This window comes from Schistocerca cancellata, chromosome 8, assembly GCF_023864275.1.
Source record: "Schistocerca cancellata isolate TAMUIC-IGC-003103 chromosome 8, iqSchCanc2.1, whole genome shotgun sequence".
Taxonomy (NCBI): domain Eukaryota; kingdom Metazoa; phylum Arthropoda; class Insecta; order Orthoptera; family Acrididae; genus Schistocerca; species Schistocerca cancellata.
The window spans coordinates 308,645,444-308,673,053 of NC_064633.1; positions in this window are offsets into that span (position 1 = coordinate 308,645,444).

Here is a 27,610-nt window from a genome sequence, read left to right on the forward strand (position 1 = left end):
CTAATACAATGGGCAATCCTTGTCTGTGCCAAAACGTTGACTTCAGACCCACCGGCTCATGTCAGCAGAGACGAAAATCAGAGGGAGCAATGTCAGGGCTGTATGGAAGGCAATCAAACACTTCCCCTTCGAAAACGCTGCAGGGGCGTCCTCATTGCCTCTTCAGAGTGAAGAAAGAAATGCATGACAGTTATGTTATGTGGCCTGCATCAAATCAGGTGAAATTTCTCACGGGCACTCCAGCGTGGCGGGAGGCACGGTTTTCAAGGCATCTTTAAGTGCTCACTGTGCGCTCAGAACTGAAAAGGCAGACGTGACGCTGTCAATGGGCATACTAAAGCCACTGCCCAACACACCAATGCAAAGCCTATAGGATTTTCACCGTGGTTTCCATTTCGGCACTGATAGACCTTACCTTCGGAATATGTCTCGTATTACTAGCGCATAAGTGTCTTTGGCGCAGTGACTACGGTGGCAGATTGATCTACGTAACTACGTAGCAACACAACAGAGTTGCATTCGACCAGTCATTTTTAAGAAGCAGTGTTATGCAATGCACGTGCATCCGCAGAAAATTTTTCAGAAGAGGTATGTGTGTGCAAAGCTTGTCCCGCACGCCTTAACTCCCCCCACCCCTCTACCTCACAAAAAAAAAAAAAAAATAGCACGAACGCCTGCAGCGATTCGAATTAAATAATAAATGTGGACAGTTTTTCTTTGGAAAAAATCATTACTGGTGAAAATACCTGGCGGTGTGGATATGAACCTACCACAACACGGCAAAGTGCACCAATTCGCATAAGAGGTTGAAAGAGTACTGTATCAGCCCAATTTCATGTAATATTTCTCAGAAATATTTAAACTATGTTACCTCAAATAAGAAAGTTGATATGATAAAATGTGAGCACGGAGGACTTGCTTGAAAACCATTGTAAATTAACTCTATTACACTACATTTCACATCAGCAGGGCCAACATTTTACCATATTTCCCTTCAATAATAAGCTCAATGTGCGGATGAATGGGTAACTGGGCATTTATTTGTAACACGAGAACAGGATAGCTTGGCTTAGTTTTTATTTGTGGAGCCTCTCAGATTTCCAGTTAAATTTTATTTTTCTAATCTGTTTTGTGGCCTGGGCTGACTACGGTAATCGGGCTTCTTGCTCTTTTTAAATAGTACGCCCTGCGATTGGTCAATTTAGACACCGCATGGAAACTGTGAAATGTTTATTGTATTTTCTGTTCGAATTTTGGCCGATAGACTTCGGTGAGAACAAGGCACTGAGTTTTTGGAGAGTTTCGTGGGTCGTGCGCGTCTGGGAGAGCGTATGGAACCTCCAGTGCAATGTAATGTTGTTGCATTAATTTTTTCTGGAAGACCATTAAAGTGGGTTAAAAGTTGTGAGCTATCTGAGGAAGTTAACCTTGCATTACTGCGCAACTGTTTCACCAGGTATCCAGTCTAGCTTACCAAATTCCCAACCAGACTAACACTAATTATGATCTTTTAGTACTCATCTTACGATAACCGATGATATATATATAAAAAGACAATTTAAATAAAAAGAAATAAATCAGTTTATATTTGGACATTTATTTTAACATTGATCATTATTCCGTTATAATTTCAGCATATCAAACTTGATTCATAACTAAACTGGTGCCTTATTTAGGATTGTGTAAATGTGAGTTTGTAATCTTACGGAACACATCAATTAGGGAGCCAAGATTGGGAGACTACATACAACACTGCATTCATAAAATAACACATGAAGAACGTTGAAACATACGCAAGAGGAAATTAACCACAATCAAACGATTCAATTTTCACCCAAAGAAGTTACGTTCGTAGCGCAATCCTGTCCGTCATGAAATTACCACACACTGGTATACTAAATTCATATTAACTCTTTGTGAAATCTTCCCGAAAAGAATAGCTGAGGACTACTTTGATGCTTACACCACATGCTTCACAAGGTCAAGTTGGTTTACACAAAGAGTGTAACTCCACAATAATTTTGATAATTAAAATAAATTACATCGAAACGCAATTTACAAAAGAAAAACCTTGAACTGGTTACTATCGTCTTACTCTTAACCTGATGGGTCAAACAATTGTATAAGTACATGGTACTGGTCTCACCAAGTACACCCCACGTGGGTTGAACATAAAGAAAAATTGCTATATTGAAAAATATTGTCAAGACGAGACGTTGTAATCTCACACACATTCGCATTTAAGATTGATGATCTTAGTTAGAGTTACTGATCAACACGTGGTTCCACTTTACTCACAAATACTGACAAAGCAACTACCAGAAGATATTCTGAACTTCACACTCGAATTACACTGCATTGCAATTTAAGATAACATTAGATATTTTAGAGCTAAACCTGAAATAAAGGCTGAACTTAAGAAATCCATTGTCCTACAGACTTAGCAGACACACGCTTAGCCGGAGATCTTACCACTTCAGACACTCACCGCGGACAGACTGACCTGGGCTCCTACCGAGGGTGCTTAACAGATACAAACGGAAGTGACCAGAGAGGCAGCTTCCTATACCAAAATGACAAGGGACGGACAGGACCATACTAAGAATAGAAACCTCTCTGCCTTTAGAAAGCGTAGCTACCTGTTCCGACGTTGGTCCTACTGTTCTCTACCAGACAGGCTTGTCTGCTACCATCAAGCATGCGACTAGAAATACATTTGCTCATTCACCCTCTCACACAGAAGGGAAGGGGGATGACAGTATCTTATCATATGCAGTATATAAAAGAAAGTGGATGTAGGTCCCGTATGAGACTGTGTGACATAAATTACTTATAAACTGTGTTTTAAAGTGTAGTAGTGTGACAGATCGTTCTTGTTTATGTGTAAAAGTAATCCGTTTCACTGCTCAGTCTCCTCCCAGATAGTCAGAAACACCACAGTAAATTTAGAAGAGGAATTTATGCCGTAAATGACAACAGATTTAAGAAATTAACACGAAAGGAATCCAACAGAGACCTTTCAGCAATTTCGTGATTCTTCTAAAAGCGCACCTTTCAAAATAGGACTGAGGTAGCTGATTAAAAATTTGAAGAACTCAGTGAAACTGTGGCCACGAGGTGCGCAAGACGTGGTCTTATGAGCGCTACTAGTGTGAGATGAATTTTAGTAGTATCAATCTAGTGCGCTGAGTTATATTAATTCAGCCTCCAAGAGTATTAACAACGGTAGTGCATGTAGTGTAAAATCTTGCTTTGTTCAGCTGTCTTTCCTCTTGCAAGGCATGAGTAAGTTCTCATGGATCAAAATAATGAGTCAAATGGCTTTGAGCACTATGGGACTTAACTTCTGAGGTCATCAGTCCCCTAGAACTTAGAACTACTTAAACCTAACTAACCTAAGGACATCACACACATCCATGCCCGAGGCAGGATTCGAACCTGCGACCGTAGCGGTCGCGCGGTTCCAGACTTAAGCGCCTAGAACCGCTGGCCACCCCGTCTGGCTCTCAAGGATCAATTTTTCGCGGAACGACTTTGAGGTGTCGACTTGGTAATAACGTTAACATTCCAGAGTTTTGTACACCGGTTATTGTGCATCAAGATTGCAGCAAAGCCAGGCAGGACTGGCGATCATTATAGTCTCCCCCTCTACGGTGAACTATGTTTCTGGGCTTTGTTTCCTTCACCAGTAATGCTCCGATCCATTAACTGTCCTCTTTTAATTTTGTTTATTTATTGGATATAAATGCTGATATGTGATGAATGTTCGCCACAGCCCTCCCCGCTCCCCCCCCCCCCACCACCCTTCCCACCCAGCCTGTAGAGGGACAATCTTGGTCACTCGAAACCTTCCTACTCTCATGAACAGAGAATTGGGATGAAATCCATTTCCTGTCCGTCGTGTGAAGTTATTATTTCCGAATTCCGTTGCACATTCCAATGTGAGTTAATGGACCATATTAATTAAAGGACCCACACGTTATTGCACGGATTGGTTAACCTATTAAAAAAGAAACAGAGATCCTAAAGTCAAACAAAGTAGAGTACAGCAAACATCAGGGTCAACGCTTTGACGACATAGCCTGTATTGAAGCCAATGAGACGCACGAACTGAACATAAATCAGAAGAAGAACTTTTCTGACAGTTTCACATACCTATATGAACGTTGCATTGCTCGTAAGACTATGTAGAACACTTGAAGCATTCAAGACTGTCTACAACACCTGAAGCATTCAAACCACCATCTTCATTTTTCTGTGTTTTTTATTAAGCGGCCGGCCTCTGTGGTCGTGCGGTTCTAGGCGCTTCAGTCAGGAACCGCGCTGATGCTATGGTCGCAGATTCTAAACCTGCCTCGGGCATGGATGCGTGTGATGTCCTTAGTGTGGTGTCACCGCCAGACACCACACTTGCTAGGTGGTAACCTTTAAATCGGTCGCGGTCCATTAGTATACGTCGGACCCGCGTGTCACCACTATCAGTGACTACAGACCGAGCGCCGCCACACGGCAGGTCTAGTCTAGAGAGACTCGCCCAAGTTGTACAGCCGACTTTGCTAACGATGATTCACTGTCTATTTACGCTCTCATTTGCAGAGACGACAGTTTAGCATAGACGTCAGCTACGTCATTTTCTACGACCTAGCAAGGCGCCATAGTCAGTTACTACAATGTATTCTGAACAGATAATATTGTGAATCATGTACCGTCAAGAGCGACGTTCATCATTAATGGATTAAAGTTAAGTATCAAACTAGCTACGTCCGCTTTCTGAATTCTCATTCCCTGTCATGTTCCAGACCTCACGTCAGCATAGCTCTTCCCTCCTCATGCCAGCCTGCGTGAACTAAAACGCGTGCATTTCGGCCTCCACTCGTAACACGGTGTTGGCTCTTCTGCCGACACAACACTTAGGTTAGTTAGGTTTAATTAGTTCTAAGTCTAGGGGACTGAATGACCTCAGATGTTAAGTCCCATAGTGCTTAGATCCATTTGTATCACTTTTTTTTATTAAACTAGTATCGAAACTTGTTGAAGTGACGCAGTACTTTCACCAAGAATTTTAATTCCACTTTTATCATCATCATTGCTTCTTCATTGTACCGGATGTCCCGATGTTCTATTGTTAGTTTTCGTTCTTTGTCTAGTGCGTATTGTATAATACCAGTTTTTTCCTACAGCATATACCTACGTTGGGCATTGAAAAAGTAATGCAACACATTTCTTTTTCTGAAAGAAGGTTGGTTTTATTCGGGATTACAATTTACCATGTAATTTCCTACTCTTTTGGCTACAAAATCCTACTTTTCAACATAGTATCGATTCAATGTGACGGCCCTACGCCATCGTGCCGAGGGGACCTGTATGCCCACATGATTCCACTATGCTAGTCGTCGTTTGTCCCAAGGTCGTGCTGCATCAATAACGTCCCCACCATCCATGCACTGCTTCCAGGGGAGTGCAACCTTCATTGGGTCAAATAGACGGAAGGTGTGAGATCTGGCCTGCATAGTGGATGAGGCAGAACAATCCATCAAAGGCCGACATGTGTGGCCGAGCAGTTCTAGGCGCTTCAGTCCAGAACCGCGATGCTGCTACGGTCGCAGGTTCGAATCCTGTCTTGGGAATGGATGTGTGTGATATCCTTAGGTTAGTTAGGTTTAAGTAGTTCTAAGTTCTAGGGGACTCATGACCTTAGATGTTAAGTCCCATAGTGCTCAGAGCCATTTATTAGTCCAACGAAGTTTCGTGAGCTCCTCTCGGTTGTGCAGACTGCTATCGTCTTGAGTTGTCCAGTTGAGCAGAGAGGTGTTTGATTGTTATCCAACGATCATCGTGATGGAGAGTGACACCGCGTTCCAACGATGGAGGAGTCACACCCGTGTGCGAACGATCGGCACGCAGCAAATCGTACTGGTTTACGCGACAGAGTTGCGAGGATGATACATGCCTCGCCCACCAAAAAATGCTGTACTTTTGTCAACCGAAACTGACCGAGGAAAAGAGTTATTGCTTTACTTATTGAACGCCCTTCTTATTTTTCTGACAAGTTCTTTACTGTTCCTGAAACCAAATTAGTCTTTATCTTGCACTGAATATTATTTCTATTCTGCTGCACCTTAATCTTGCCAGAGACTTAGATGGGTTATCTTTTTAAGCTGACTGTACGATAATTATCGCATTTTTCTGTCTTTGACATGTTGATCATTTAAGTCCGGTGGTATATCCCCCGTCTCATGGATTCTACAAAGTAAGTGAAATAGTTGTTAGATTACGACTTTCCCACAGGTATTAGAAATTCCTAATAACTATTATCGCTTGTTTCTTGCTTGTTCATTCTCGATTCTTCCTACGCTTTATCAGCTTCTGAGTCTCATATTGATGCATGGTAAAACATCTCGCTCTCTCTGCTTTCTCAGTATGAGGAAATTCAATCATACTGATGCAAAGGTGCAAAGAAGACGCTCAAGGAACCGTACGAGGTGCCAGGCGCCCCCACAGAGAACTCTTCACGTGCCGAATAGGTACATGCGGCTTCGCAGACAGCCTTCGGAGACCTCTGGCTTCCCTGTTGCAGACGGAAAGCTCTTGTAACGTCGCAGGCGAACAGGAAATCCGCTCGCTGGAAAGAGCTTCCCGTCTCTTCAGAAGGCGCCCGCGATGCGTGGTTCGCCCCGTCATCGGTGCGGAGGCGAGTAATATTTTAAAGTGGACCCCACTCTTTGCGGGAACGCTCTCCTCGACGAGGTATCTAAGGCGCTTCCTCCTAAAGTAACGACAGCTCACCAGCTCGTAAATATTTCTGCCGTTTCTGTCCTCGGGAACACTTTTAACTGAATCACTAGCTTTATTTGCTAGTTTACAGTATGAATGAGACGAATGCCGTCACATATCCTGATGCAGTACGTGTTTCAGAAAGACACACGTTGAAAATCGCCGGTTAATATGCTAACTTTATTTTACACATTATACTTCTGCTTCTTATGAATCTCTACATCATTTTTGATGCAGTACGTGTTTCAGAAATACACACGTTGAAAATCGCTTGTTAATATGCTAACTTTATTTTACACACTATACTTCTGCTTCTCATGAATCTCTACATCATTTTTTTCTGTGCTTTGCGTGTTTCTGCTGAATTCAGCTTAAGTTCATCAAAATAAGCTTTTTGAACCACCTCTTCGTATGCCCATCAAGAAATTTTCGAACCTTTTGGTGATGAGTTTGTCTATCAGCCAATGAAAGGCTTTAGAGGTTTGGAAATCACTAAATGTTCGTAGTTTAAATGTGCATTCGCCATTCTGGTGGTATTTTTCGTTCAGTTCTATGTGCGTTATAAGGTATGGCTTTGTCTTGTTGCTGCGAGCTGCATGGCAGCTGTTACAATTAGCAAAAATTGGCTGAGATCAGTTCAGTCACGTGCCATGGTGAATATTATGCTAGTGGTTACACTGGTTATGTTATCTAGGAATTCTGTTCTACATTTCTGCACAGTGTAATTCGTGATTTCTCCGCACGCAGGCTTGCGCCAACATTCTTTCGCAAGGCGAAATGGAGCCTCACACGTTGTTCATTTTTGATTAAACTTAAACTGATTAAAGAAATAAATATCACAACTTCAGCCCGTCGTACTGTAGATTCAAAGTTATCACCCTCATCCGCACCTCGTGTAAACATATAACACCTATTATTTTCGATGGTAATTTTACACACTGTAGAGTACAATTGAACGAAAGGGATTTTAAAAAGTTTTTAAAATTCAAATAATGTACAAATATAAGCAAACTTCTCCCATTATGATATGACTGACGAAGTCTAAATCAAAATTTAATTACAAAAATGCTATTATACTGATTTTCACCTAAGCAGAAACTATTACAACGAGTAATAGACGTGCATGTGACTTCCAAGCGCTTGTGACACAGAGTCTGGTATCAGCGCACTAACAGTGTAAGTAGGCTGTTTAGGTTTTCTTAGTGCTCTGTATGAAAATCACTGGCTGTGCTGTGTGCAGTCTGTGGCTGGTTGGCATTGTTGTAATACTCGCCATTGTAGCATTGGGCAGATGGATGAGAACAGCGCGTAGCGTTGAGCAGTCGGATGGAGGTGAGCCGCCAGCAGTGGTGGATGTGGGGAGAGAAATGGCGGAGTTTTGAAATTTATAAGACTGGATGTGATGAACTGCTATGTATATTATGATTTTTCAACTCTATTAAGGTAAATACATTGTTTGTTCTCTATTAAAATCTTTCATTTGCTAACTATGCCTATCTGTAGTTAGTGCCTTCTGTAGTTTGAATCTTTTATTTAGCTGGCAGTAGTGACGCTCGCTGTATTGCAGTAGTTCGAGTAACGAAGATTTTTGTGAGGTAAGTGATTTGTGAAAGGTATAGGTTATGTTAGTCAGGGCCATTTTTTGTAGGGATTTTTGAAAGTCAGATTGCGTTGCGCTAAAAATATCTATGTCAGTTTAAGCACAGTCGTGTATAATTTTTCTAAGGGGACGTTTCATATGTCGACCCTTAGCCGAGGATACCTCACTGGAATCTTCTGATTTCTTCATGTAGTTTGTGTACTTAGTGTAGCTTTTGTTTATTGCTAGCACGTAATTGTAGAGAGAATCTCCTTTGTAGTTGCAGTCTTTCATTGTTGTACAATAAAACAGTTGTGGCATGCATGTAGATTTGCACCAAGTATTTCGCAGCTGCGCTTGCAATTAACTAGATATTATTTTCAGTGATATGTTAATGTGTTCTCTTATTTTTGCTCTTCAAATAGGCTCCAAAGTAAACTGAGAAATGACAGTGAAGACGAAAGCAGTGTGTTAGCGCCACCATGTAATGAATTAACTAATGTTCAAAGTAGTTATTTGGTAATTGTGCATAGGGAAATGGAGTGGGCTGCAAATAATGGCGTAGACAGTGAAACAATTAGTGAACAGGGAAGCATTATCGATCGATCGGTCGGCAATAGCTCGCCTCAGGAATCCGAAATGACAGAACCCAATATTGCAAATACTGTAGACTCAGGTTTTGGGTCCTCACCGTTTTCTCAAATAAGTCAAGACACATTTTCTGCTTGTCAAAATGTGAATGTTGCCGGTGCAAATTCACTGCCGAAAAGCACTGAGGAACATTTTCGAACACCAGTGCATTGTTATTACAATTAATACAACAAATGGGACAAACACAGCAAAAGCTTCAAAAGTTAGATACAATGGAACAAAATCAGAGACAAACACAGCAACAGTTAGACACCATGGAACGAAATCTTCGGAAGTTAGACACCACACTTGAACAAACACGTGAAGATTTAACTACTGAGTTACATAACATTGAATCGAAATGGCAAAAAGTCTGTAATGACGTAAAAAGACAAATTTGTGAGCATTTTCAACCTATTCTTTCGCGGCATGAAAATGCATTACAGAATCACGAAGCAGCCATAAAAGAACTGCAAACCATTGTTCATGAAAATCATGAGTTCTTGTGGGCTAAAATTGACTCAGTTGCAACTACCGATTCGGTTACGCTACTTGCAAAAACTCAGGAAAACTTAAAGGACACAGTAGATTCGATTTCAATTGACGTGTGACGTCATACGCGCGTGACTGCGTGTGAGATCGCTCTCTAAGTTTTCATCTATTTTTAGGTTGCAGATTTATATTTTAACGGTTTTTGTGTTAATATATAAGTGACTTATTAGTGGTTTCTTCATTCACCTTTGCCTTTCTTGTGTTGTGACCTGATATTTGTGAGTGTTTCGTATCGAGCAGCTTAACCTCTTACCCGTGTTTACATTCCGCGCCGACCAGTTGCAGTTGTAGCGGCGCATCGAAAGCTAAGTACTAATTAATTGTTTGTGTATAGTAGTTTATTTAGGAACTTTAGTAGTCTTCAACCGGTGTTCTTGGTGTTTCCGGTGAAGTAACTTCAGAAGAAATTTTTGCGAACTGCTTTCAGTTTCGTTACTGTCATTAGACGTTTGATTTTCTTTCTGTGTTAGTATTTTGTTATATTCTCATTTGTTGTTGATTAATACTGTCAATAATAGTAGTTAATTTCCTTGTGGAGGAAGTTTGTGATTATTGTAGTCAGTTTTTAACATCTTCTTATTGTAGTAGCGGAACTTAGATAAAGTGTTTTCTTGTTTCAATAACTGTAAAATTTTACCATGAGTGAGAAGTGTGGGCCTTGCCGTAGGTTCGTGAGTAGTGGATTGCGGTGTGGGACTTGTTCGAAGTATTTTCACTGGGGGGGATGCAGTGGGGAAGCCAGTGGGCATTCTGGTGAGATCCTCTCCTGGATTTGCAGGTTATGTAGCAAGAGTAAGTTGATAGAGGAGCAGGAGCGTAAGATCTGTGCCCTTCAGGTGCAGTTGAAAAACGCACAGGAGGAGCTAGATAGGATGAGGAGGGAGAAGGGGGTTGGGGAATGGGAGCTGGCTGTTGGCAAGAGGTCTGCTAGGAGAAGGAGATTTTCAGATAGTTTTACTATTGGTGTTTTTAATAGATTTGACCAACTGTCAGAGTCTAGTGGAGAGGAATCTCTAGTAGCTGTAGATGTAGGAAGTATTCAGCAGACCTCAGCAGTTACGGTGGCTAAGACAGTTGCAAAGTCTAAGAGAAAGAAGAAGGTTCTGCTGTTAGGAAGTTCTCATGGTAGAGGTGTAGGCCAGCAGTTGCAGGAAGTGCTGGGGAGTGAGTACCAGGTCACCAGCATTGTGAAGGATTGGCTCAGGTGACTTTTAACATAGGTGGGTTATGTAGGGATTTTACAAAAGAGGATCAGGTAGTGATTGTGGGTGGGGCTGGTAATAGTATTGATAGGGATGGGGAGTATGACATAGATGGTGACCTGGAAAAGATAGCCACTCAGACTGGCAACACGAATGTGCATTTCGTGGAACTGTTTCAGCGTCACGATCGGCCTCATCTTAATACAGCCGTCAGGCGTAATAACATGAGACTTGGGGATGCGCTAATGACAGAAGGCATGAGTCACATTTCAGTGGTGTCGGTGGAGTCTATCAGCAGGACGGGTTTCACTAGACATGGCCTGCACCTCAACAGGTATGGAAAGGGGAGGTTGGCAAAGCTTATAGGTGACAGCATAGGTGGGGGTGGTGGGATCACTCATGGGAAAATTCCGGTATTTGTGGGTGTTAGAGCTGTACCTTTTTTAGATTGAAGTCAGCTGACAGGTATTCCTGCTTAAGGGAAGTCTCTCTAACAAAGAAACCACTTTCGACAAAGCTTAGGTATCCGATTAAGGAGGGAATTAGTATATTTCATCAAAACATACAAGGCATTAGATATAAAGTTAGTGAACTACTTATAGATGTTGACTCTGAAATTATTGGTATATCTGAACACTTCTTAAATAAGGAGATAATTCAGAGGCTTCCTTTACCAGGATACAGGTTGGCTGGCAGCTTTACTAGGAGCTCTATGCGGTGTGGGGGAGTAGCCATGTACGTGAAAAACGGTATCCCATTTGAGTCAATTGATGTTTCAAAGTACTGCACTGAAAAGGTGTTTGAATGTTGTGCAGGTGTGGTTACATTTAGTGGAGCTAAACTTCTTACTGTTGTTATTTATTGATCCCCAGACTCCGATTTCACAACGTTTTTGCTAAAGCTAGAGGAGGTTCTTGGTTCACTTTATAGGAAATACAAAAAGTTAGTTATATGTGGTGACTTCAATATAAATTGTATAAGTGATTGTGCAAGGAAAAGGATGCTGGTAGACCTCCTTAGTTCATATAATCTTATGCAAACCGTATTCTTTCCAACGAGAGTGCAAGGGAACAGTAGAACAACCATAGACAATATTTTTGTTCATTCGTCATTACTAGAAGGGCATTCTGTTAGCAGAATGGTGAATGGCCTTTCAGATCATGATGCACAAATTTTAAGTCTAAAAGATTTTTGTGCTGCAACGCAGGTTAAATATAGTTACCAACGTTTTAGGAAAGCTGATCCAGTTGCTGTAGAGACTTTTGTAAACCTTATCAAGGAACAAGAGTGGCAAGATGTTTATGGTGCTGATACAGTAGACGATAAGTATAATGCTTTCCTCAAGACTTTTCTCGTGCTCTTTGAAAGTTGCTTTCCGTTAGAACGTTCAAAACAGGGTACTAGCACAAACAGGCAGCCTGGGTGGCTGACTAAAGGTATAAGAATATCTTGTAGAACAAAGTGGCAATTATATCAAAACGTTAGAAACAGTCACAATCTAAATGCAGTAGCCCATTACAAACAGTATTGTAAGGTGCTTAAAAAAGTTATTAGGAAGGCAAAGAGTATGTGGTATGCAGATAGAATAGCTAAGTCTCAGGGTAAAATTAAAACCATATGGTCAGTCGTAAAGGAAGTGGCTGGTCTGCAGAGACAGGTCGAGGATATAGAATCAGTGCGTAGTGGGAATGTCCGTGTTACTGATAAGTCGCATATATGTACAGTATTTAATAATCACTTTCTGAATATAGCAGGTGAACTAAATAGAAACCTAGTCCCAACAGGGAATCATATAGCGCTCGTAGAAAAAAGTGTTCCGAGACCGTTACCTGAAATGCTCCTCCATGATACTGACAAGAGGGAGATTGAGTTAATAATTAATTCACTAAAGACCAAGAACTCTCATGGATATGACAGGGTATCTAACAGAATACTGAAGTATTGTTCCATGTATGTTAGCCCAGTACTTAGCCATATCTGTAACTTTTCCTTTAGGAGTGGTCGGTTTCCTGACCGACTAAAGTACTCGGTAGTGAAGCCACTTTATAAAAAGGGAGACAGGGATAATGTTGATAATTATAGACCTATTTCTATGCCATCGGTCTTTGCTAAGGTTATCGAGAGGGTTGTATATACAAGGTTACTGCAGCATTTAAATTCACATAATTTGCTGTCAAATGTGCAGTTTGGTTTTAGAAATGGCTTAACAACTGAAAATGCTATAGTCTCTTTTCTCTGTGAGGTTTTGGACGGATTAAATAAAAGGGTGCGAACGTTAGGTGTTTTCTTTGATTTAACGAAGGCTTTTGACTGTGTCGACCACAAAATATTACTGAAGAAGTTGGAACATTATGGAGTAAGGGGAGTAGCTTACAATTGGTTCGCCTCTCACTTTAAGAACAGAAAGCAGAGGGTACTTCTCCGCAATATTGAGAGTGGTAATGATGTTCAGTCCCAATGGGGCACTATTAAAAGGGGCGTTCCCCAAGGATCGGTGCTGGGGCCACTGCTGTTTCTTATTTATATAAATGATATGCCTTCTAGTATTACAGGTGACTCAAAAATATTTCTGTTTGCTGATGACACCAGCTTGGTAGTGAAGGATCTTGTGTGTAATATTGAAACATTATCAAATAATGTAGTTCATGAAATAAGCTCGTGGCTTGTGGAAAATAATTTGATGCTAAACCACAGTAAGACTCAGTTTTTACAGTTTCTAACTCACACTTCAACGAGAACTGATATTTTAATCAGACAGAATGGGCATGTTATAAGCGAGACGGAACAGTTCAAGTTCCTAGGCGTACGGATAGATAGTAAGCTGTTGTGGAAAGCCCATGTTCAGGATCTTGTTCAGAAACTAAATGCCGCTTTATTTACCATTAGAACAGTATCTGAAATAAGTGACATTTCAACACGAAAAGTAGTCTACTTTGCATATTTTCATACGCTTATGTCATATGGTATTATTTTTTGGGGTAATTCTTCTGATTCAAAAAGGGTATTTTTGGCTCAAAAACGGGCTTGTTCGAGCTATGTGTGTTGTAAGTTCTAGAACCTCTTGTCGACCCCTATTCAATAGGCTGGAAATTCTGACATTGCCCTCACAGTATATATTTTCTTTAATGTCGTTTGCTGTTAGCAATATTAGCTTATTCCCAAGAGTTAGCAGCTTTCACTCAGTTAATACTAGGCAGAAATCAAATCTGCATGTGGAATGCACTTCCTTGACTCTTGTGCAGAAAGGAGTGCAGTATTCTGCTGCATCCATTTTCAATAAGCTACCACAAGAACTCAAAAATCTTAGCAGTAGCCCAAACGCTTTTAAGTCTAAACTGAAGAGTTTCCTTATGGCTCACTGCTTCTACTCTGTCGAGGAGCTCCTGGAAGAGCTAAAAAATTAAGCAAATTCCAGTGTTACATTCTTGATTTTCTTTATTTAAACTAATGACGTGTTGCCTCAATATGTTTCTTATATTTCATTTTATCAGTTTCTACAATCGTGTTATCATTTCATGTATTGACTCGTTCCATGACCATGGAGACTTCTCCTTAATGTGGTCCCACGGAACAATAAATAAATAAATAAAATAAATAAAAAACCACAAATGGACACTCTGAAACTTGGTTCAGAAAAACACACTGAGGAAATGTGTTCACTATCGGAGAAAGTAGCCGAACTTTCAGATCAGGTCACTAACTTGTCTACAAAGGTAGATGATGATCTGAATGACACAAGACCTGTAGCCTTCACTGACACTGAAGAGTATGAACAAATTAGAAAATTCAAACAAAATCAAAATCAAATCAATACACAGTACAAAAGAGAAATCCGGGAAGTACAAGATAAGTTGGCACAAGTAATACAAGAATTACATATTTCAGAGGACACTCGCGCTCCAGTACGGGAAGAGGGACATAGAAATACGGAACAATCACAAAATAATAACACAGGACACTTCGGAAATTATGAAACAAATTGGCAAGGCGCAGTGGATTTTGAGATGGAACCGCCGAAACGAAGTAACAATGCGCGATGTGCGACTCGCCGACACAATGATTTTGACTATAAGCTGTTCATTACTAAACGTAAATTTAAAACATTTAAGAATTCTGACAACGACATTCATCCACAAGCATGGCTTCATCAGTTCTCTCATTGTTTTCCTCCCAACTGATCATTGGAGCACAGGTTAGAATTTATGTGTGGCTACTTGAGAATGAACCAGCTGTAAGAATGCGATAGGTCATTCACGATTGTCACAGTGAAGGAGAATTTTATCATGCCTTCCTCTCAGCATATTGGTCTCAAGCTACACAAGACCGAGTAAAACATAGCATCATAATGATGAAACATTTAGAACAATCTGAATTTTCCAGTCTTGTCAAATATTTCAAAGATATGTTACATAAGAATCAGTATCTTTCAAACCCATACAGCCCCTCAGAACTCATCCGCATTTGCTTAATCAAATTACCTGAACATTTACGACATATTATTTTGGCAGGACGTTGCAAAGACGACATTGAAGCTTTTCAGGGAATCTTACAAGAATTAGAAATTGACACTGACATTCGTGGAACGCGAAAATAGGAACACAACAATTACAGGTCCTATCCGTCGCAATTCCGCGATGAAAGAAATAATAACTGGACATGACAAGGCTATTCTCACAACGCAAATCGTGACCAAAACAGACTTCATCCGTATGACAACCATTGGCAGAATAATAGTTACAGAGAAAGATCGCTTTTCCATAGTAATGAATGTGACAGAGACAACCATAGAAACAGACAATATGGGAACCAAAATAATTATTATCAAGGGAGACAGAATAACTTCAGACGCAACGGTCCAGCACGCAGTTACGATTCCGGGAGAAATTCTGCACCACATGACCGGCAAACAAGAATCTATGTAAACTACCGACAAAACGACAGAACTGAATTCCATCAGAACTGGCGAGCTTCAAACAGGGCACGGCCTTCTCGTCAAACTGAATTTATGGAAGTTAGGTCTCCTAATCCCAATAACGGCGCGCGCCAACAAAGAGACAGACAATGACTTGCACTGCAGGCAGCCACATGCGCCAGCCGGCTCAGTGAAAAATAACATAGACGCTAACCTTGAGAAAAAATAATGCATTCCTTACCGACGTATACCGCATGATAATTGCGTTCAAGTTGAAACTTTGAGTACTATGAAGAGTAATGGATTGCACCACACTTCACATGTAAAACCATTAATTTTTGCTACAAAATTTTTCACTTTACCTTACTAGTATGCTTTGTCAGACTTAGAATCTGTTAATATGCAACAATGTTTGAAGTTAAATATCCAGTCAAGGACCAAGAGAACTTATTTAAACAGAAATTGCGAATGCATTGTTATTGTGAACAGACGATACAGTGTTATTGTATGTGTACATTCTTGCTTGTTAGTTGCACGATTACGTAACGACTATAAGGCTTACATACTTAGAACATATACTGGTACTGCTGAAGAGATTTTAATGCAACATTTTGGTTTACTTGAAAATACATTATGGATTTAAAGTACTTTCAGTGAGATACCAGATGACACAGTGGTTAGTTTATGTGACAGCTACACGATTTTATCACGACGCTACTAATGAGTGACAATTTACAATGTTGCTTTTGCAGTGTTTCTGTTTTATATCTGCACAGTTTTTCTGTATTATTCTGGAAAGTAAAACATGTTTTAGTAGTAACTTTTGTGGTGTAGTTACAATGAGACTGCCTTTTCCGTAGCACAACAATACGTTACAGCACAGTACTTTCTTCATCACGGCAATAAGCATAATTACTAAGATATCTATACGCAAAGCATTTCACTTTTGTTTATCATGAGGTAAGTACATTGGCTTCTGCAGAACTTAGCTTTCGGAGGACAATAACTACGACACTTCCATAGAAATTATCTTACAGCAAGACGCACATTTAGCGCTACAGGACACGTATTTGAGTGATTAATTTTGTACTTAAATCGTTTATTTTGAAAGATATTTGAAATACAATGATACAAAGGTTTTCCGTGATACATTTCATTCCATTGTTGTAATCTGTAACACCTGAGAGTATTATTACATTAATCCTCATGGGGGTAGACGCTTACTTTGTGTACCATGTGTGTGGCAAGCACAAGGAACCCTGGCTAATATGGTATTTGCTTATACAACTTTACACATCGGTACCATATTTCTCTAACACAGAATTACACTGCTATCTGATCATTTAACTGAGAGAGACAAATATTTATTTTACTACATCAGTGACAGATGTTTACGTAATTACACAGTTGGATAACTTCACACTTATGAAATTGTATTTTGTCTTTAGTTTGTGAAATGTTCATATTTTTTCGGAACCATTATGATACTATGAGAGCTTTGAATGATGTATGTGGTATGGGATCATGATTTTTAAAGTACGTTTGAGGTAGATGAAACTTTTGACATGAGCAGAATTTTTTTTGGGGTTTTGAAATTATTGAAGGAAGCTATGACGATTTTGAGATTTGGCTGAGGTTTTATGATGTTATGATGGCGATGTGTATTATGCTGTTGCGGTATGTTTATGATCAATAAGCTGATGCTATTTGAGGAATTTGATTATGCTATGTATTTATTATGATGAAATATTGAAGAAGTGTCTACGAATATGTATATGTGTAATAAAGCAAGGAATAATGAGTAGTGGTTAGGGACTCTGGTTTGTGAAAAAGGATGTTGGAAACCGAGAATCGTACTTTAAGAGTTATGAAATGTGTGTATATGTGTGAATGTATCACTATACTGGCGAAAATTTTTTGGACACTGTTATATTTACAGGATTTTGTTTATACAGATTTGAAACGCAAATTCTCGACCTGTGAAATTGATATATGAGACTGTCACTGTAGTGCAAACTGGTGTCGTAAATATTTCGGTAACAAAGTTAAGGGACCACCTGCACATAATGCGTCGTGCGCACCCAGCTGGGCGACAGTTGCCTGGAAAAAAGCATTAGTGTGTGCCTTTCAGAGGCACAGGTGGAGAAAAAAATAGAGGCCATTATCCTCGCTATTGACATTCCTTTGTAGAAAGCATCCCAAATACTACACACTCAAACTGTGGAGCTCTTAATTTATGATATCTACTAAAATGCCTAATGAAATGATGAAAAACATTTTACATCTATTGTCTTTCTAGTTGAGAGATTGCTCATTTTGTTTAATATCTAGTTTCTAGCTGCAATGAGCATTGGTTAAAATAAAATTTAATAGATGTGCTAATATAGATATTTTATGTCTACAGATCCAGTAAACAGTAATTTTATGATCTACTTCCAAAAAAACGAGGGAGCACAAAAAGACATTTCCCTTCACAGGAATTGCATACATAATTTTTGTCGATGACTGGTAACTTTTTAGTAGTGTAAGTTAAGGTGATGCATCAGTCTAGTGTTAAGATGTGACATAGGTATTAAACATGGCCATTTTTACTGTAATAATTTTTCTGCTTGAGCTTTGTCATGTTTAGATATAAGTTATTGCGTTTGCTGCTGCTGTTTGCCAGGCATAATGTTACTGAATTTGACTTTGTATTACGCTGTTAAGGCAGTTTTACTATGGATTTATTTTTCTTGTTTGCTGCACAGTGCCTTATATTAGTTGTAATATTGCAATTGCTTTGCCAATTTGAATTTTTTTGTCATTGCTGTTTGTGTTAATTGTTTTGTGCTGCTGCATTGCCTCGTCCCTTAGTTTAGCATCTGAGCTCAGTAGATTTAAGTTAACTTAAGATGGGGTAGGCCACATAAGAGAACAAGTTGTGATGAATTGGAAGAAATACATTGAGAAGCTATAAGAAAATGGTTTGGCCAAAACAGTATTTTGAAAGAGGATATGAACCAAAAAAGTAGGGTTTAGGGACAACAGGTTTAGGTAGGATTTTCTTGGAAATAAATGATGAAGTAAGATAATGGAAAATAAATAATGAGGTAAGAAATATGTGATCATATAAATACAGAAAGCATGCTTGAATAGGATTTTTTTAGGTGGAAACAAATGTTGAAATAAGACGAAAGATCTATGGAATGAAGCTTTGGGTTGGACTGCAGTACCAAATGTTACACTGAAAACAAATCCCGTCCTCTCCTTTTGTGTTATCCTACTATGTGTTTGTGTACCCTTGTGTATTTGTTTTCTTCCTGTCTCTATGTAGTTTCATAGAATTTTTTTCTCTTCTAATACTAAGTTACCTTCACTATGATGAGGAATACTGTTATCCTCAAATATAACTGGCATTAATAATATGTTATTTACTTTGTAAAGATGTTTAGACATTATTTATTCTGTTTTGTTTTAATGCTCATGTGTGAAGTTGATGTTTCAATAATTATTCTGATCTTTTATATATTTACTTATGCCATAATTCCTGTAACACTGATGTATATGTTTATTTCTATTCTGTTGTAAAGTCTGTACTACAAATGTTATCTGTATTGTTATGTCCTTTAATGATGTATTTTGTACCTTTATAATTGTATTCTTATGTTATAAAATTGTAATTGACACCAGTTCATCATATTATTAAATTGTAAGTTACATTTCACTACACACATTTCTGTTGGTCATAGTATATGGACAATATGTGAGAAGTAGGGACTGTTAGTGTTTGCACGTGTGTTAAGAATTCAGCAAGGGACTGGATAACAGCATTGCTGGTTCTAAGGACAAATCCAAAAAGTTTGTGAGTGCACAAGTGGTGGTTATGGACTTGCTATATTATCTGCAAGACTCTTCAATGGTGATTGTGCACCCGCACAGTCACAACAGATGGCTGCTGGCCATCTCTACAAGGACTACAGTGGGTCTGAATCTCTGATGGCCCACCAATATCATTATTTCTACAAGGACTACAGTGGGTCTGCATCTCTGATGGCCCACCAATATCACTATTTCTACAAGGACTGCAGTGGGTCTGCATCTCTGGTGGCCCACCAATACCGTAATCTCTACCGGGACTACAGTGGGTCTGCTCTGTGATGACCTACCTACCAATCTTCTTCAAAACGTCGAATGACTCTGCTGTGGGTTTGCTCTGTTGTGGCACATTACCTGTCAGCATGTCAAGAGTCAGCACTGTCTTTCCGTTGGAAGGACAACACTACTTCTTCAAGACTGCATGGAATTCCACTACTTCCGTGTGCATTTTCTTTTACTGCTCAGTCTTTGAGAAAAACACTGCAATTTTACTGTGATGAATGATCAGGACTGTCTTTATGGACTGTGAGAAAATTTTAGCTTTTGATCAACATTTTATCAATACGTGTGGGCATTTCATTTCTTTGTTATTGTAATTGTAAAAAAAAATTTAACAAATATGTATTGGCCAGTGCCCAAAACAATTTGTAAAATTTTTTGTGGGGAGCATGGGGGCTATGTAAGTAGGCTGTTTAGGTTTTCTTAGCGCTCTGTATGAAAATCACTGGCTGTGCTGTGTGCAGTCTGTGGCTGGTTGGCGTTGTTGTAATACTCGCCATTGTAGCATTGGGCAGATGGATGTGAACAGCGCGTAGCGTTGAGCAGTTGGAGGTGAACCGCCAGCAGTGGTGGATGTGGGGAGAGAAATGGCTGAGTTTTGAAATTTGTAAGACTGGATGTCATGAACTGCTATGTATATTATGATTTTTCAACACTATTAAGGTAAATACATTGTTTGTTCTCTATTAAAATCTTTCATTTGCTAACTATGCCTATCTGTAGTTAGTGCCTTCCGTAGTTTGAATCTTTTATTTAGCTGGCAGTAGTGGCGCTCGCTGTATTGCAGTAGTTCTAGTAACGAAGATTTTTGTGAGGTAAGTGATTTGTGAAAGGTATAGGTTAATGTTAGTCAGGCCCATTCTTTTGTAGAGATTTTTGAAAGTCAGATTACGTTGCGCTAAAAATATTGTGTGTCAGTTTAAGCACAGTCGTGTATAATTTTTCTAATGGGACGTTTCAACAGATGCCCGTCAATACGCCTGACCTGAGCTATATTAGTGGCAGTGATTGGCAGCTCCGTCTGATCAACCCGACCTCACAGTAAAATCTCCATTAGCTGACCATATGTGCCAACCGTACACTACGGTTGATACGACCGGTTCCCTCCTAGGTGCACTGCGTCCACCATCAGACAACCCGGTGTCCAACAGCCAGAGCGACGCCGCACGGACAGCAGTAGCTCTTGCGCTGAACAGGGACAACAACTGGCTAGCCAGGGAAGGCGCTGCCAGCCAAGTTACTCATAGACAAAACACTGACGGAAGAGAAATTCAGAAACTCCAACCCCCCATGCCGCCGGGCCTCGTGCGACCCTTTATTCCCACGCAAGCGACTTGGCCGCCTGATACCATCATCGTTGCACAGCTGATGGCGCATTTCGAACTTGGGTGGACGTTCTCCGAAAGGACCACTACGCCATTCAGAGGGCCACAATTAGACCCCTTTCAAACTCTCTCTGTTGATTGTAGGAAAAACGAGTGCGTCTCCGTGGCGTGGCTGCCTCCTGCTTCACACGTCTGTGCCACGCTGAGCCTTCCGGCTGAGAGCATTTCCTATCGAGGGGTAGTGCCAGATGGCACTCTGACAGCAATGCCACTACGCTATCTGTTGGCGGGCAACGCTTGAACCACTATCAATATATCTACTTTCCCCCAAGTGGCGTATGCCGTCATCGGATCCAAATCGAAGTCGTTTTTCCTGGTGTTCTAATTTTTTTCCGGCGTTGTATTAGTCCCCACCTTAAAAGAGCAAACTGGTGACGTAGGAGCGCTGTGGATGGTGTTGGCAATCATATCAGCCTCCATCGCTGACTTAAACGGTGACAGTAGAGCTGTGTGAATTTAGCGCAAGAAAATTGGCGAATACGGAGACTTGGCAGAATGGTTTTGACGTTGTCATGGCCGCACCTTGAATGAACATGCAGTTTTTGTTGGTGTGCAAAGAACAGTTCGAAACTCTGCCCCCTTCCAATATGATGCACACCACATTTGTTCTAATGTGCACATTCGTAGGTCTGCAAGAGTTCGAACGAGGATGCGAAGTTGTAAGACATCGGACTCACACTCGGGAGGACGGTGGTTAAAATCCTGATCGGCCATCCGTATTCAGATTTAGCGTGACTTCCTAAATCGCTTAAGGCCAGGGTGATTCCGAAATGATTACGGCCAATTTTCTGTCCCGTACCCTATCCTAGTACAAAATCTTCTCGGTTTCCAGAGTTAAATCTCGAGCATTGAAAGGTTAGCACCATATTCTTCGTAAGCAGATGTCTGCCAGCAGCTATTTCTACTTCCTTTATCATCGGTGATCAGGCTTGTCATTGGTCGGGTGAGACCGCGGGGAATTCTAAAATCTATTGGCGGTGACATCTGAAGGGCAGAATTCGCAATTACTGATACACGTTAACAGCAGTGTACAGAATGCCCGGCCCTCCTCCCGCTCACCGATCGAGCCGTCATTCAGGTCGGAAAGAGAACAGAGACCAGCCCAAACGTCACCCACCCCCTTAAGAGTTACCACTCTTGATGCTATTTCTTCGACGCCGTTCCATCTCAGATACTCGTATCTGGGTACCACTCACATTATAATCACCGTCTCTCTTAATCATTTTACTGCACATTCGAATTTCTATCGCTTTACTTGTTATAGAATACCAGTAGGTCCATGGATGGGAGAGGACCTTCATTTTCTGAAAGTTGATCTTGTGCGCTTCCGGAGTGTCGTGTTACCAGCACCGTCATATGCTCCGTCTCTAATAACGTCGTCGTCGACGACACTCGTGCGACTTTATTCAGTGCATCCACGGGGCTGCATCACACCAACTGACAACTTAAAAACCCTACCAGTGTTATTCGGAAACGAGGGTAGAGTTAGAGGGTTGGAGGAGAGGAAGGTGTAATGAATTCGGCATATGCGGCTGGTAGAGGTAATGAAATTCTGAGTAGCGAATAAGAAGATAAGAATGGAACGTCGCCATTAACGAGTAGCACAGGAATTAAGCAACATGTGCACTGGGTGACAATAATGATCACGTGATACTCAAACTTTTTAAATAGCAATTTTTAAAGTAGTAAAATTATATCACTGACATTCAGTCTTACAAAATTAGTTCACTGCTACCACAACTGAAATGAAAATATCTTCAAAGATATGGGAACAATAATGAAGCATATCTAGGTCACAGTAACAAAATGACTGACTGGCAAGCATGGAGAAGATGTCAGTCAGCAGAGTGGCTGGAGCATCACAAATTTGTGATTCCATTCTGAGTACAGTCATCATCCCTCAGAGTGCAGTGTTGAGTCAGTGCTGCAAGATCGTAATATCCTCATCGTGCTTCTGCCCACTTTTACTGCTACTTTTGTCAAACTGTTCGTGATATTACAACAGCTGACGAAACTGGAGGTGGGATCAAACACAATTTCGGAACACCCATTGCAATGGAACTGTACAGTTCACAGCTAGCTGTCGAACATTTTTTATTCTAATCCAGTTGCGTATTCCTTGATGAAGACACAGTTCCCATTTTTCCATATTAGTATGATAAAGATTCCTTTCCAAATAAAGTTCTTGAGACGTATTATCAGGTTATCAGCTCCGATATTCCTAAATTCTCTACCATTACTTTTATTTCGTTATCTACTGTTAAATATACAAAATGATCGTTCATTCTCTACCATTACTTTTATTTCGCAATCTACTGTTAAAAATACAAAATGATATAATGATCGTTCGCTTCAAATTTAGAACTGTCTCTAAATGCACGTACATATTACGTTGTTTCAGAAAAGAGTAAAATACGCAGCGTGAAACGCGGAAAGAAAGGACAACATTTTTCAGACGTCGTTTCCCTAAAATATTTGGAATGTTAAACACTCAGTTACAATGGGCTAACAATGTTCTTCATGACTATTATATAATTGGCAGACGTTCATAATGCATAACCTACAAGAAACAAAAACAAACATAAGTAACATGGAAAACCATCTGAAATGAGAATTGTTGAGTAAGGCAAAATCGGTTCATATGGAAGCTAGTAGCTTTGAGGACAGGTATTGTTTTCTTTTGTCTCTATCAGTCTTCTGATTGATTCAGGTTCTCCATCAATTCCTCTCCTGTGGCAACCTCTTCAGCTCAGAGTAGCACTTACACCCTATGTCCTCAATTACTTAACGGCTGCATTGCAGTCTCTGTCATCTGTAGTTTTTACTGTCTACGCTAGTTCTAGTATCACGGAGCTGTTCCCTGACATTTAAACACGTGACTGTCATCTTGTTCCTTTCGTCATATCAATATTTTTCCAATGCTCCTCTCGCCGAAATTTCTGAGAGAACCTCTCATTTCTTATTAGCCCACCTACTTTTCAAAATCCTTATATAGCACCACATGTCAAAGGCCTCAATTCTCTTCTTTTCCAGCTGTCACACTTTCCATAACTCACTTCTTTCGAATGGTGTGCGCAAAAAGCACATCGTCAGAAATTTCTGCCTCAAATAAATGCCTATGTTTCTTACTAGGCAAACGTCTTTTCCTGCAAAATATCTTCTCTGCCTCTGCTAGTCTGCTTCTTATATTTCATTTGCTTCGTGCGGCATGTGCAATTTTGCTTCGAAGCTAGCAAAATTCCTTAACTTGTCTTTTACAGGGTCGTCAGTTCTGATAACTGCCACCCCTCATTACTTTCGTCTTTCTTCGATTTAGTCTCAGTCAGTAAGGTTCATCACACCACTCAAAAGTTTCTGTAGCTATTCCTCACTCTCACCGACTACAACAGTGTCACCCGTATTGGTGGTCCAATGGCAACAACGAAGGGTAACATTCTACGAGCCGGAGCGTAGAATGTTAGAAGTTCAAACGTAGTACGGAAATGAAGAAGTATGAAAAGGAAATGCAAAGGCTCAGTCAAAACGTGTTTGGGGTCAGTGAAGAGAACTGAAGATAAGAATTCGTGATATGACGGCTATAGAGAATATCACTTGCAGGAAATTGTGTAATGGTACTAGGATTCGTTGTGAAATGGAAATCAGGACAGAGGGCTAGAATTAGTGACAACAGTTCACTGTTAAGTTTATTTCCATCAAAATCGGCCGCAAATAAATATCAGTACCAATAATTCTGTATACACGTCGACATTGCAAGCGGAAAATTGAGAGACAGATAAAGTGTATGAGGAAACTGAACGTGTAATTCAGTACGTACAGCAGATAATCAAAAAGTCATGGCGGACTGGAACAAAGTAGTAGAGGAAGCAACGGAAGGAACGAGTGTGGATTTGGTAGTAGGAATGAGAAAGGAGAAAGAGTGACAGAACTCTGCAACAAATAACACCTAGTAATAGAGAGTACTCTGTTCAAAGATCTCGAGGAAGTATACTCGTAAAAGACCAGGAAACTCAGGGAGTTTCCAGCCCAATTACACCATGATCAGAGATACGTTCTTAGGAGCAGACATAGATCCGAATCACAATTTAATAGTGATGAAAAGTAGACTGACGTTCAAGAGAATCACTCAATAAATCAGGAATGATCAGATGTGTCTGAAGTTCACTGAGGCAGCAAGAAGTACAAACGTATGAATATGTAAATTAATTGCCGAGAAACATTGGGTAACAAAAGAAGTACCTCAACTGAACGAAGAAAGAAGGTAGTACAGAAATGTTAAAGGAAAACCAGGAATACTGGTCACATATCAATAAAATGAACAGGAAGCGCAGGGAATCCAAAGCGATATACCTGCAGGTAAGATGTGGGGAAATCTAAAGAGAAGTGGTCATTGGAAGCACTGATTCTGCATATGGAAAAGCGAAAAAACCAACGGTGGAATTAAAAGTTGGGCTCTCTTTATTAAGCGCACAATGGGATTCCAGTGCGCAACGCAGAGGAGAGAGAGAATATAAGGGGGAAGAGTACAGCGAAGGCATCCACGAGGGGGACGAACTGTTTGATGACGTGATAGAAAGAGAAATGGTAGTCGATATGGAGGAGACAGCTGATCCAGCATTAGTGTCAGAGTTTACCAGAGCTTTGGAAGACTTCCGATCAAGAAAGGTATAAGGGATACACGACATCCCTTTACAGTTTCTAAAATCATTAGCGGAAGTAGGAAACAGCGCAGGATGTTGGTTATTCTGTGAAAAATAGAACTAAGGAACAGGGAAAACGGTATAATGTGCGATACGTGCAAACGAATTATATGAAGGAAAGACTAAGAAGACGTGTTCTTTGTGACAGCTGCAGTCTTCCACCCCTGTTCAATCTATAAAGCGAAGAAGCAATAACACAGATAAAAGAGAGGTGCCAGAATGGGAGTAGAATTCAGGATGAATGAATACCTGTGGTAAGATTGGCTGACGACATTGCCATTCTCTGTTAAATTCAGGGAATGAATAGGCTAATGTGTACAGAAGATGGGGTGAGAGTAAAAGCAAGAAAGATGAAAGTGATGAAAAGTATCAGAAATGAGGTCAGTAATGAACTCAAGATCAAAATTGGGTACCACAAAGCAATCGAAGTGAAGGGATTCCGTTACTGTGGAAGCAAACGACACACGACGGAAGAAGCCTGAAGGTGATAAATAGCAGATCAGCACAGTAAAAGGGGAATTACTGGCATAAATAACTCTACTAGCGTCAAACACAAACTTTAACATGAGGGAAAGCTTGCTGAGAATGTACGCTTGGAACACACCATTGTATAATAATGAATCATGGACTGTGGGTGAACCGTAAAAGAAGAGAAACGAGGAGTTTGAGATGTGATGCTATAGCAACATATGGAAAATTGAGTGAACTGGTAAGCAAAGGAGACATTGTTTAAAAAGCCAACTAAAAACGGAACACATGGTAAACACCGGCGAGAAGAAGAGCAGGATGGTAGAACATGAGTTAAGACATCACGGAATAGCTTCTATGGTACTAGAGAGGGTTCTATAGGGTAGACACTGTAGGCTAAGACCGACGTTAGAATACATACTACAAATAATTGTGACACAGCGTACAAGTGATACTCTGAGATGAAGAGTTTTCATCAAGAGAAGGACTCCTGACAGGCAGCATCAAACCGGTCAGAACATTAATGTGTCCAAAAATAAATAAGTGATATGCAGTCATTCCGGGAACATTTCCTATTCACGTTAGTAACCACTTCGCTTTAGCATCCTGAGCGTCCTACTGATTTCATTTATATGTGACTTATATTACAGTATTCCTTCACGTTGCTTCCTGAAGAGACCATCTGCAGAGGAATAGATGGCCAACACGTAGTCCTGCACGTGGTGATGGCTGGATTCTTTGCTGTACTCCAGATACGATTAGGCAACTTGCACAGCACAGCTGTTATGCAGGAACTCCTTCCCAGCAGGCGATTCTAAAGACTGGATTCCGTGCACGGGTAGACACGAAGATTGTCGCTATTTCACCGTACTGTGATTTCCAAATGCTCGTGTACTGGTCTGGTAATCGATAGCTACAGTCTGCAAAATGAAGAACGAATAGGCGAGTCCCCTCTCTCTCAACCGAGCTACGCCGCAACGAACAACTTTAGGCTGTTCTATTAGGTCATACCGACCCTTCCGCAGCACGTCTTTTAAATCAATGTTGCCAAGAGAATGCTTCTTATCCTACTGAATACGTCAACACTGTACTGAGTACAAAAAATTAGTAAACAATATAACTAACGCACACTTAGCTTTCGAAGATGGTATAGAACTTTTAAAGCAAAATGTGCAAATTGTAACTAAGTAAACAGAAGTCCTAAAAGAAGTGGCAGAGTAGACAAGGTTAGAAATTTCGTTTTAAAAGACACTATATGATCATAGACGTGAAGGTGC